The 13,518-nt window shown below is 42.0% G+C and overlaps 1 long non-coding RNA gene across 2 annotated transcripts; it reads left to right on the top strand.

Moving 5' to 3' along the window:
- The first annotated feature begins 612 nt into the window (after positions 1–612).
- LOC114687898 lies at positions 613–7,589 on the top strand. 2 transcript variants are annotated; one of them, XR_005090541.1, is made up of 2 exons: positions 613–4,579; positions 6,301–7,589. It is a non-coding gene; the product is annotated as an uncharacterized LOC114687898 (long non-coding RNA). The 2 variants fall into 2 exon arrangements; XR_005090542.1 differs by having other exon boundaries at positions 6,298–7,589.
- The last annotated feature ends 5,929 nt before the right edge of the window (positions 7,590–13,518 follow it).

The raw sequence follows: 13,518 nt of genomic DNA, 5'->3' as shown, positions 1-13,518 counted from the left end.
ATACAATTGACAGTCTGAAATGGAACAATTAAATGAGAGGATTATAAATGTTGATGGGATAGATGTAATGTCAATAATAATTATTATTTGTTTGATCATTTCTGTTTTATCATTAAAAAAGTTGATTAATAAATGCCAAGATAAAAGTTATAGAAAAACCTGTTAAAACAGATCATAGAGATATTCAGACCCAGACAGAAGAATTAAAAGGAGAACAAATCACAGCATTGCATTATAAGGTTAGAGAAATAGTCTAAGGCTTTCAAACAGCCAACTTTATCCTGTAAGGAGCTGCTAAATGCTCAAGGCTGTGTAAGAGCTGACTGGACTCCTGTGAAGATGTTAAATTTTTTGTTCTCTCTTCTATAGCTGTTTTATCACTCTGAGCAGTAAGGTTTTTTACAATAGGAAGTAGGTTCTTTAATAACTCTGGGAAAGGGTTTCTTCCATGATAGCAGGAAAGGACTGGACTGAATTTGCCATGGGGGCCTGTGAGAGGCCCCTCAGGGAGTTTCCCAACAGCAAAGGCAAAAGATTACCTTGACTGTCCCTTGTTGATCTACATTTTTAGTCCAATGTTTGCCTTTGCCACACCTTCTGCATAATCCAGAAGGAGGGCATTCTGTTGTCATTGTTACTTGAAAAAACATTGTTTCTAGAAAGCTCTCTTTACAGTCCCTTTTTAATTAACCTTGTTTACTACAATTGAAACATCTGACATTACTATTTTTCTTCAAATCTTTTGAAATCACCTCTTTTATCCAAGTATCATCATGGCCATGAGATCATATCATATGCATTCCCCATTTGTGAAGCAGATGCAAAACTCATGGTCAACTTGTAATAGAATTATCCCTCAAGACTGGAGAGATTTGGTTACAGCTGTCTTAGAAGCTGGTCCCCAATAATGATGGAGGAACTGGTGGAAGGATGAGGCTAAGACTATTAGCCAATGAATCTTGAGCTAATTGGCATTGAAAATGCTAATGCACAATGCAAAAGGGTAATTAGGCTGTTAAAGACAAGATCAGCACCCTTGTAGGAATGGATCTGAGAAACAATAAATATTGTGCTCTTGCAGTATCAAAACATTAAAGTACCCTTTTTTAACTTTAAGAGGGAAGATACAGGGCACAGCCACAATCTGCATAAAACAAAACCAAGCTCCAAGAGTGCAAACAAATTCAAAGTTCAGTACATGGGATTCGTTCACATTCCTTTGGGCTTCCCTGAGGGGTTAGATCACCTCTTTGTTCCAGCCCTCAGCAGCATATACACAGCCTGCCTTCTAGATCCCAGCCTGCTCCATTTCATTGTGGCTGGTGCTTCTGGTGACTGTCACATGGCACCGGCATTTCCAAAACTGCTAGGGTCCACCATTGCAACTGGGCTCTCTCTAGGAACTGTAGCCCGGCCACACTGTTGCAAGCCTCAGCTGCTCCCCATGACCCCTTCATGTCTTTCATGAAAACGTCACCAACTGGGTGACTCTATGTTACCAAGTTTTGCTGCCAGCACAAGGTACATTCTGGCATATGAAGGCATGGAGGTGCAGATTTATTACCTTATTAAACAAACATTGTTTTTAAATCCCATCTTTCATAAACCTTGTTTTTAGGACAGGACAGAATAGGACAAGACATGACAAAACAGGAATTATCCAAAATTCCATCCTAATCCAAAATATCTTGGAGACCTGTTGTTACCTCCTTGGTAGACCTGTGCCATGTGGTCACCTTTAATCAAGATGGTAGTGAAGCCACATGACATCCATCTTCCCCCCAACCCTAACAAAGATGGCTGCCAGCCATGTGGCTGCCTAAATATGGTGGCAGTACATGAGTTGCTTATATTGCAAAATGGAACCATGCCACATGGTTCCTTTAAGATTACCTATGCGGGGTTGGGGATTTAGCTCAGTGGTAGAGTGCTTGCCTAGCAAGGGCAAGGCCCTGGGTTCGGTCCTCAGCTAGAAAAAAAAAAAGATTACCTGTGCATAGAGTTTTAACTCTCAACCCCCACTGTTACTAGTTTTAAGTTAACTTTTTTCATAGATTTCACAGACTTTTAGCCATATACAATAAAATAAACGTATAAATACTGAGGTACAGAATGCTCACATAAACCAAATCTAATTTTTTGGACTGATCCAAAAGCTTTCTTTTCCCTGTCTTGTCTAAGGTGAGTCAGCTGACACAGGACACAGAGGAAACTTTTAAATAGAGAAGGAAGAGCCATAAGCCAACTCTAGCTCCAGCTTTCCAATAAAATAAAACAGCATAAAACAACTTTACTGTTATTCATGCCCAAAGGACATCTGAATGCCTGATGACCTGTGGGCAGAGAGCTCAGGGATAGATTCTGAGCCCTGGCCGTAGGAGCAGCCATGGTAGCTGTGGCAGCTGGAGACTACTGGCAGCAGAGACAGCAAAAATGTCTGACCTATTTCTGTCTCAGCCCTATGCTTGCAATAAAACTTACAGACACCCAGAAAAACAGAGAGAGATAAAACTTCCCAACAAAACAGGCAGACACAACTTTCCAGCAGGACAGACAAAACCTTCCCTGGGACACAGACAAAAGTTTCCAACCAAAACCAGAACCAGGTATGTGTGTGACATCTCGCTATTTGTCCTGGATGGGAGAATGTTGGGGTCCTGTTGAAGCCCCTCCACTTCCCAGATAGGCATCCCACAAAACAGAACCCGACTATGACTCACCAGGAGGCCTCCTCAGATGCTTGCTGCTTTTCTCAGCGTGGGAGTTCACCCTGAAAATCCACATACCAAAGGCGGCTCTGAGCCTTGGACCGTCTCAAGGCACGTGCCCTCTGAAGCAGCCCCTCAGCCCCAGAGTTCCAGAGGGAAAGTCTAGCTTTAGAATTTTTGATAGATGGTCTGAATCTCTCTGGGGGGATCCAGGAAATGTTAATAATAAGATGGTCAATAATAAGATGACTACCACAATTTAAAGCCAAATTTGAAGCAAACTTTAATTAAATAGTGGCCAGGTGCATGAGCTCTGGCCAGGTCCACACCTAGGTTCCCTGAAAATGGCCCCAAGTCACGTTTGCGAGGGCTTAAGAAGGAAAACCCACAATTCACTGCGTTTCCCCTCAGGTCCAATCAGAGGCAACATACATCCTGACTTCCTTCCCGCACACCTGCCGCCAGCATCTAGTCCGGGCAAGGTTACATCCGGTCACACTTCCTGCCATGGAACCTCAGGGCATGTGGGCTCAAGCACATTGGGTACAGATGAGTCAAACAGATGTGTTTGGGGAAGTGGAAACATGTGGCTTGTTATCTCGATAAAGAGCAGCCCTCAGCGTTTCAAGAAATACTAGTCCCTGGACAAGGGGCTTGGAGAGCAGGGGCATTTTTGTTTCATTGTTCTCTTAAGTAAAATGTAAAACTTAACATGGGCTGTCTCAGCAGCAGAGACACTTCTGATCTCATGAAGAGCCTACAAGCTGGGCCTCTGCTGTTCCTATGATGGCCTCACATATGGGCCCCCATTGTTTCTTATGGGAGGCTAAGAAACAGCAGAAGCCCAGGAGCTGGGCCTCTCATAAGAAAAATGCAGAGACCCAGGAGCTGGGCCTCCCATTAGAAACAGCAGAGGCCCAGGAGCTGGGCCTCCCATAAGAAAAATGTGGTTGGGGGAGGAGGGGATCACAACACTGGGTAGTTTGAGAACCACTGACTTAGAGAATGTTACTCCTTACCCAGGGTCTATTCATGCTTAAGAATGTACATCTAGCCTCCTTGTCTTTCCTAACTTTGTTAAGCTTAAGCTATTTTTGATAAACTGAATCATATAAAAAAACTGTTATATTCTGTAACAGTGCACTATCAAAGGATCAGAAACATTCCCAGTCTCTCTGTGGACTGTGTTTATGAGTTCAAAGTTTTATTTGATACTAAAAAGAGCTTCAATTCAGAAATTGTCATTATTTAAGGCTCGCTTGTAAACTGTGAAAGATGATTAAGACATGCAAGTAAATAGCCATCTCATAAAGGATCAAATTCTTTAATATGTTCAGAACTATAATTGTAGTCATGCCAAGCACTAATGTAATTAATTATAGGAAAGAGCTTTATTTAGCCTCCTATATGTGTTTTATAAGGTTAAGCCTAGTTTTGTTTACCTCAGATTTACTTAATAGATAATGGTCCTCAAACTTGTCAGAGATCTGATGAATATGGTATTAAAATGTTTAATGGAAAAAGCTTAGCATGACAGAGACCCACAGCTCCTACCAGTGACCCCGAGATCTGCAAAGAAGATGACAGGGCACCATGAAAACTCCACCTGGATTATGGTAATGCTAACCACTTGGAAAGACTGCCACAAGGCTGCGTCAGCCACCAGAACCCAGCCCAAACTGTGGACAAGCAGGACAGTGAGAGTTCATCGCCCCACTTTGCCCAGACAAAGTAAGGTCAATCCCCACCATGTTTCTCCTCCACAGGAAAAGCCTCTCATCTATTGGATCTGGTGGCTGAAGACTGATGCTGTCCTGGTACTTCTGCCCCCAAAGCCAACGAGACCACAGGAGCCTGATATGACCATCTGGGTAATGGTCTAGTCTCTGTTATTTTAATTGATACACGGGGCATTTGGATTATACTTTCTACTGTCATTTATCCTCCTTGATCTCTGATGCTATTGACAGCTAGGCTGACTATGTCTTTGTCAGCTTAGCAGCAGCAGGCAACCAAGTTCTTCTCCAAGGCTACAGCCACCTTGTTAGCTGATTTCATATATAAAAACCAAGCCTTGATTTTTCTAGAACTACTAGGTCTCCTATTGAGAAAGACTAGACAGGTTTGCCTTGCTAACAGGCTTCATATTAAAAGATAAACATGCTTCAGATGTAACTTTCCACTAAAGGAATGTGATTGGCAGCGACTGTGTCTCTGGTAAATGATTAGATGGAAAGAAAAGGGTTAAAAGTCTATGCAAGTTTTGAGAGTCTAAGAAAATGTCCTAAGGTATATAAGGTCTGAGGATACGAGAGTCTATATAAGTTCTGATGGCCTAAGAAAATGATTTCAGGGGTTGGGGATTTAGCTCAGTGGTAGAGCGCTTGCCTAGCAAGCACAAGGCCCTGGGTTCAGTCCTCAGCTCTGGAAAAAAAAAGAAAGAAAATGATTTCAGATGTGTAAATACAAGTTGTAAAGGTGTAAGAAAGTGATTTAATGCATGAGAAAAATGGGGAATGGTTCTGATTTGTTTTCCCCTTCTAAACTATTGTTATACTAGGATTTCAAAAGTTCAGAGTTTTAACACTGATCAACGGCATTCTCAAGAGCTTACCAGGATCTACTTAGTGTTTAGGCACAAGCTCAAGATTTTAAATTTCTTCTAATTGTCTTCTAAGTACAGACTTAAGGTGTTTCTCATCAAGCTATATTTGGCTCTCTAGACAGGAAAAAAGAATGTTCATACTTTTTAAGCCAATCTACAGCTTTTCTAGGGCTCAAAGGTGTGAGTTATACTCCAGTTGTTTTATAGACACCTATTACTGACTTTTCTACAATATGGATTTCAGATTAGTAATGCTAATATATCTAAAACCTTTAGGACTTTTTGTAAACTAAAAAAAGGAAAAGAAAAAAGCTGATATAACCTTCAGAGAATCAAGGGAGTCACAAGACTTGGATCCACTTCTTACAGATCAAAAGGAATTCAGATAAATACAGCCTACATTTCCTGACTTTTCTAGTCCTGGGGATGGGATCTCTCTCTCTCTCTCTCTCTCTCTCTCTCTCTCTCTCTCTCTCTCTCTCTCTCTTGGCTTGATACTCCTCCCTTCCCTTAACTACTAGGACTATGGTCCTGAAAGTTCCCAATGTAAGACTGTGCTGGTTTGAAAATAAATGCCTCCCAAGGTAGTGGCACTATTAGGAAGTGTGGCCTAGTTGGAGAAATTGTGTCACTGTGGAGGTGGGCTGTAAGGTCTCATATATGTTCAAGCCATGTCCAGTCTCTCAATTTACTTCCTATTGCCTGTGAGATCAAGACATAGCTCCTTCTCCAATCTCAGCTCCTTCTCCAGCACCGAGTCTGCCTGCATGCCACAATGTTGTACCATGATGATAATGGACTAAGTACCATGATGATAATGGACTAAACCTCTGAAAATGTAAGCTGCCTCCATTAAATGTTTTTTCTTTATACGGGTTGCCATGGTTATGGTGTCTCTCTTCACAGCAATAGAAACCCTAAGACAAAAATGTTCCTTTATATTCCTGAATTTTAACTTCTGTCCCTACTCTATATCTGTCTCAGCAGATTTCCACTCGGCTGACAGACACCATCCAAACATCAGCTGCTAACTACAACCTGTTCCAAACAACTGTGGATCAATCCAACCAATCAGATCGCTCCCTGTCTTGAGCTGGATCAGCAAACCAGATGCTTCTGATGAATAATGCTCCATTGCCTGAATTCCTTCCTCCATTTGACTAGCATTCTAGCCTTCCTGGGCCCTGACAACAATGTTCTAGTTTCAGCAGGAAGGAGTTATAGAAGAGACTAACTACATCATCCCTTGTCCTCCGATAGGCTGGAATGTTAGATCAAAAGAATACTCCCTGGCACAGGAGACAAAATAGCTACCTACAGTGCCTATTGGCATGTTGGGAAAGGCACCTACTAAAACCAAATAGACCCAGATCTGGCAACAGGTAAATTCATTAGCTGAAACATTTCTACAATATTATAGGGTACTCAACCTGCTCTATGTAAAACAGAGGCTATTGTGTGGCTTCAAGAGAAAATTGTTGTTTCTATATAAACCACTCAGGGATTATTAGAGATAACCTGGGTGTGTTCAACGAAAGCATTGCAAAAAAGGAGACCTGAAATGAAATAAATAATTGGTCCCCATTCTCATTTCCAGGCTCCTTCTAAATAGTGACTCTGATGTCAGTCATCACAGGGCCTTTGGATCTTCTGTTTCTGCCAATCACTGTTGACTCTTACATCACTGATGCTTTAACTAAGTGATAAGTCCTGTCTGGGTACCATTAAGCTTATGGTTATTAGATCCTAATATATACAGGTACCTATCACAGAGTCCAGGATTTGATACAGTGTATAAATCAAGATAGAAGGAAGAAAGCCCGAGTTAAATTTTAAGTTTAAATTACTATGCCTAAGAGATCCATGAAACCAAAATGCCCCTGATCTGCAGTCACCTTGCCCAAAGACAGATAGTTCCTGAAATGCTAGAGGCTATTATTTGTGAGAAATAATAAGCCACATGTATCTACTCCCTAAAGACGTTGTTTGACCCATCCACAACCGATGTGCTTGATCACATGTGAGCGGACGTAGGTGGGTAGGAAATGTATCAGGATGCCCTTGATTGGATATAGGCAGGGAGTATGCAGGCAAAAATAGGGTAGGATGTATGCCTCTACCTGATTGGACCTGATGAGAAATGTAGGAAACTGTGGGTTTGGCCTTTTTAAGCCCATATAAAATGTGATCTGGGGGCATTTCCTGGGAACTGGGTATGGACATGGGCAGAGTGTATCCTCCTGGACACTATAAAATTAAAGCTTGCTTCAAATCTACCTTGAAACTGTGATGATGGTTTTATACTCAACCAATGGGGTTAACACAGCGAGGCTCTATATGGGAAGAGCAGAAGCCCATAAGGGAGGTCATCTTTAGGAGCAGCAAAGGTCCATCAGTGAGGTCCTCCATAGAAATATGAGAGACCCATAAGTGTGGCCTTCCTTGGGAACAGCACAGGCCCCTGTGTGAGATCTCATAAGGAACAGCAGAGGCCAATACATGTAGCCTCCTTAGGAACGTCACAGTCCCATAACTGAGGCCTCCATAGGAACAAGAGAGGCCATAAGTGAGGCCTATACTGCAACAGCAGATTACCATAAGTGAGTCCTCCATAAGAACAGCAGGGACTCATAATGAGGCCTCCATAGCAACAGCAGTGTCCTATATGTAAGGCCTCCATAAGCACAGTACAGGCCTATTGGTGAGGCCTCCACAGAAACAGCGTGGACCTATAAATGAGGCCCTTCTTGTGAACAGTGGGGGACCATAATTGAGGCCCTCCATGGGAACAGCAGATGCTCATAGGTGAGCCCCCACAGCAGCAGCAGAGGCCCATAATGGAGTCCCTCCTTGGGACTAGCAGAGATTTATAAGTGAGACCCTCAATTACAGCAGCAGGTGTCTGTAAGTAAGGATCTCCTTGAGAACAGTAGTGGCCCACAGAGAGGCCCTCCCTGAGAACAGCAAAGGCCCAGCAGCAAGGCCCTCCATGGTAGAAGCAGCCTAAGAAACAAGTGTTTCAGGTAAGAGTATTTGCATTGCTGGCTTCCAAGTCCATGGCAGACACACTGAGAGAAGACCCTCCTTAATTCTTAATTTCATTATATAAAAGCAATACAATTCAGTTCTTTTTAAAATAGAAAATACAACTGAACAAAAACTTTAAAATAACCATCCCTTTACCTATGAAGAACCAATTATCTATCACATTGATAGGTGATATTTATACCACATATAGATATAAAACACTTATAGATATACATGCTTGTCTGGGCTTTGAAAGTAAGCCCTCCTGAACCTTGCAACCCGGTTCTGATTGTCTATTTTTATAGTGACCCTATCTCAATAAATGACTATTTACAGCATTGTAATAGCTAATTGGTACTCCTTTAAGACTCCTTTCTAAACTCCTTAACAAGAAACATGATTATAAAATAACTTTTAATGTAAAACTTCTCAGGTAAGCCGTACTCTACTGGCAAAGAGGATAAATAACAGTAAATGCACAGCCACCATTACCTTCTTTTGCCCTGTATTCCAGGCTGATGCAGCTTCCTAAGAAGCGGTGATAGGCCCTCATCTCCGCCTCTGTTATCCGCACCATGGTGTAAGGTGGGTATCTGGGATCTGTTTCTTCATACTGCCTGCACTGCACAGCTGTGGAGTTCCAGGACACAAGACCACCCCCCTCCTCTCCATGCCGCTCTGGGCAGTGCATTCACACTATGGTTAAACCTCCTCTGCCTAATCTCTCTGAAGATCACACAAGGTCTTTTCCTTGCTGAGAGTTGATCCTGAGGATTAGCGGGTGCGGACAGGGTCACTGCTTCAACAGACTACCAGAACTCCTGATCCAGAAACAACAGAAGGGGAGCTGAGGGATAAAGACATTAGGAACAAAGGAAAACACTTGAGCTGCTGATAATAAGAATGTTTCCCTAAAAGCACCACATTGTGAAATATCGGGCCATTGGTGAAATAACAATTAAAATTATTAAATTTTAAAACATTTTTTGAAAAGATAATCTTTGGGAGATTATTTCTGCGAGGTCAGTTTCACTTGCCTTCTTTTCCAAGCTCTCCAGGCTGCCGAAGCATAAGCCCAACACTTAGCATTGCTGCCAGGGGCTTCACCGTCTAAGGAAGCACCAGGCTGACACAGAAAGTGATAAAGTTTCACAAGCTCCAACTGCTTCCGAGGAACAGCTGCAGCACATCACAATTCCCAAGTGAAGGATGCTCCTTCCTGCTGATATCCAAGAGCGCCCCCCTAGAAACACAAGAAAAAAAATGACTTCATATGGCAGAGCTAGGCTGTATACAAAGACACAGGGAGAGGCTGCCTTTTCCTAACACGTTTTGTTCTGTTTTTACGTGATTAATGTCGCTGCTTAATAGTGTTGTGCTCTATAATTTAAAGAAGAATACACAATTAAACAGCCAATAGTTAAGTGAAAAGTATATGAATGTCTAAAGGCTCTGTCTATGTGAGCATCTGTGGTGGTCTCCAGGCTCTGTCTATGTGAGCATCTGTGGTGGTCTCCAGGCTCTGTCTATGTGAGCATCTGTGGTGGTCTCCAGGCTCTGTCTATGTGAGCATCTGTGGTGGTCTCCAGGCTCTGTCTATGTGAGCATCTGTGGTGGTCTCTAGGCTCTGTGATCTCTGAAGGGAAGTTTGTATTGCACCTTAAGCATATTTACAGACCCAGATATGTATAGCTGTTAGGTCATTTTTCTTCAGTAACATGTTTTATAATTTAACTGGATAACTTGGCAACTATTTCTTAGGATAGCTTTGTAAATGTTTGCTTTTTCAAGACAAGCTGATGGGGATTCAGCTCAAACAGGCAGGAGGAAAACTCAATAAAACTTTAACCCATCCTGTCTGTCTCACACAGATATTATGAAACTGTAACGGTGCAAGGCAACAGCTAGACTACATCTGTTCATATTAAAATAATGCATGTTTTGTGATGTTTTTATTTTTTACAAGTTTTAATAATAAAGTTTATAAAATAAAATAAAAAAATGCTAAATGTAGAATATATATTTTTCTTTCCTTCATTATGAAGCCTGTTTATTTTATATAAGGCCTCGACCATAGAGCTGTGTTTCTTGGTAAGGTTGGTATTCAGGCTCTTCTCACTCTATTGCCTGATATGCGGGTCTAGGTTAATTTGCCTTCAAGTTTGTGAATCTTGTTGATTTTCTCAAAGAACCAACTCTTTACTTCTTTGAGGCTGTATTTTGCCTTTTCAGTTGTTGTTTCTATTTAGCTGACTTAAGCCCCGAGTTTGATTATTTCTTTCTGCCTATTCTTTTTTGGGTCTTACCGCTTCTTGTCTTTCTAGAGGTTTGAAGTATATCACTAATCGATTAATATGAGATGTCCCTGGTTTTTTTATGTTGGCACTTAGTGTTTCCCATAGGTTTTGGCAAGTTGTATTTCATCTTCATTAAATTCTAAAAAGGTTGTAATTTCCTTTTTGATATCTGTCTTGACCCAGTTTTCATTCAGTGGTGAGTTGCTTTGCTTCATGGAGTTTGTGTACTTTCTATCATTACTGTTCTTGATGCCCACCTTGAGACATGGTGGTCAGATAGGATGCAGGGTATTATTTCAAAGACTTGCTTTGTGTCTCAATATGTGGTCAGTTTTGGAGATGTCTTACTTAGGATTTCTATTGCTGTGAAGAGACACCATGACCATGTAAGTCTTCTAAAGGAAAACATTTAATTGGGGCTGGCTTACAGTTTCAGAGGTTTAGTCCATTATCATCATGGTGGGACATGGCAGCATGCAGGCAGACATGGTGCTGGAGAAGGAGCTAAGTTCTACATCTTGATCCACAGGCAATAGGAAGTAAATTGTGTCACTGGGCATAGCTTGAGCATAGGAGACCCACAGTGACACACTATCTCCAACAAGGCCACATCTACTCCACTACCTCCTAACAGTGCCACTCCCTATGAGGGCCATTTTCTTTCAAAGTACCACTGGAGAGTTTAATGGGCTGCTTGAGAATAATGTGTTTTCTTTAGTATTTGGGCATAATGTTCTGTAGCTGTTTCTCTCTCTGTTTAGTTTTTGTTTGAATGATCTGTCTGCTGGTGAGAATGGGGTACTGAAGTCACCAACTAACACTTTGTGAGAGTCAGTATGTGATTTTAGCTGTAGTGTTTCTCTTTTGAAATTCAGTGCCCTTGTGTTTGTTACATAAATGTTTAGAATTATCCATTTATGGACATTTTTTTCTTTTTGAGTATGCAGTGTCCTTCCCTATTAACCAAATTTAATCTTAAAATTAATAAGATTCATTGTGGTTTGAAGTCTATTTTGTCAGATATTAAAATAACTACACTCCCTTTCTTCTTAGATCCATTTGTTTCAAATACCCTTTCCCATCATTTTACCCTCATGATGTCTTTCCTTGGGGGTGAGAGGTTTCTTGGATGCAGCAAAAATATGGACCCTGTTTTCTAATCTTGTAGCAATAACGCCCACACTACCACCACCCATTCACCATGTCCAAGCAAGGGGCTGTGGATCGAAAAACAGAGACAAATGACAGCAGGTCATTCACCTCAGCAGAATGCCAAATGCTGTTTATTGAAAGAGGGAAGAAACCTTAAATACAGTCTTACAGCACAGTGGGAGAACCCCAGAGGGCAGAAATTCGCTACTGATGTTTACAATCTTGTATCTAAGCTGTTAAAGCCCAATATGCAGGATACACAAACAAAGAACTTCCCTTAAGCATTCAGGAGGGTGGAAACCATCAGGGAATTAGCATAGGGAGGATATCAAGGTCAAGGTGCACAAGCAAGGCAACAGTTACCCAAAACGGGGGCCAGGGACCTACAGGTCCCCCTTTTATTAAAAAAACGAGCTTCTGCTTAGGTTGCGTGTGACGTCAGCAGGTCACCTTACCCTTCATGGAGATGCCTGCCCAGGCCACACAGGTGCTCTGTCTTAGGTTGATGAGTGCCCCCCAGGTATTACCCGTCTCTGAATACTCATTATCATATAGGCTCAACCACGTGAGCTGTAGAGTTAACTGCTGCCAAAGATCTCAAAGTGGCGCTGGGCTTGCAATCTGTGCATTTGAAACAGAAAAGACCAACAGAAGTCCTAACCCACCATAGCCAGTAGGCTAAAGGCAACTGAGCCATTCCCTTCCTTAAGGAGCCTTACTGCAAATTGGAGTCCTTGCAAGATGGTATCCCAAAAGCAAATGGAACTTGAGTTTTATAAATTTCAAAGCCAATCGAAATGTATATAACTACTGAATAAAATTTATCATGCCCAATAGAATGAAAGTGTAATTAACTGTGGTAGCTACTTTTGCTGCCAGGGTTTTCACTGTGCTAGCTGTAGTAACCAATTATGAAATAGCAATCCCAGAAACAGTAGCAGCAGTGGCCACCACCTCTATAGCAGCAACAAGGCAGCAGCGATGTCAAGTTCTCTTTTGGAGCATGCGGGCATCCACTGGCATGGACACAACTCCAGGAACATGACCGACCAAGGCCCATATTTCTTGATCCCAGCATGACTTAAGCTGGCAGCTCTGCAAAAGAACAACTAAGAACCATAAAGAAAAAACAGACAGCACACAAGGAGCAGAACTAATGGTCTCATAATGGCTACATTCAGGCTCACAAATTTTAAAGGTATCTTCAAAGGAGGCTAGATGAATTTCAGGAGGCCAATAAAAGTTGCATAGAGCCACTCCTGAAAAGTAGGTACTACACCAGCTTGAAGAGGATTGTGAAAATGAAAAGGCTTAGCTGGCATGGTACTGTGAACAAATGGAAGTCAGTGACCTTCAGGGTTATCCTTAATTTCCAAGGTGTCTGGGTGACACATTCTCAAACATACTTGAAAGAGCAGTTACCATACATTACCTTCTGAAGAATCCAACTGCATGGCTACAGTTTCTAGTCTTATATTAATGCTTGCCAAGGCTGGCCATATTGGGCTCTTAATCCCCATTGGCATCAGAAGGGGAGAGTTCTTCACAAAGGCCCAATAGGTCTCTGCCATGTTGGGATTCAGCAGCAGCCACAGGGTGCACGCAGCACTCAGGAACCCAAAGAGGGAATCTCATTGTCCTGTGGAAAGACACAAACAGATCCCCGGGCCCACACCAATACCAGATCAGGTCTCCTCCAAGTGCCAGTAGAAAGATCCTTCCATTGCAC

This window comes from Peromyscus leucopus, unplaced genomic scaffold, assembly GCF_004664715.2.
Source record: "Peromyscus leucopus breed LL Stock unplaced genomic scaffold, UCI_PerLeu_2.1 scaffold_1285, whole genome shotgun sequence".
Lineage (NCBI taxonomy): Eukaryota > Metazoa > Chordata > Mammalia > Rodentia > Cricetidae > Peromyscus > Peromyscus leucopus.
The sequence above is the reverse complement of the archived record's forward strand: the minus strand, read 5'-3'. Positions and strand labels throughout refer to the sequence as shown.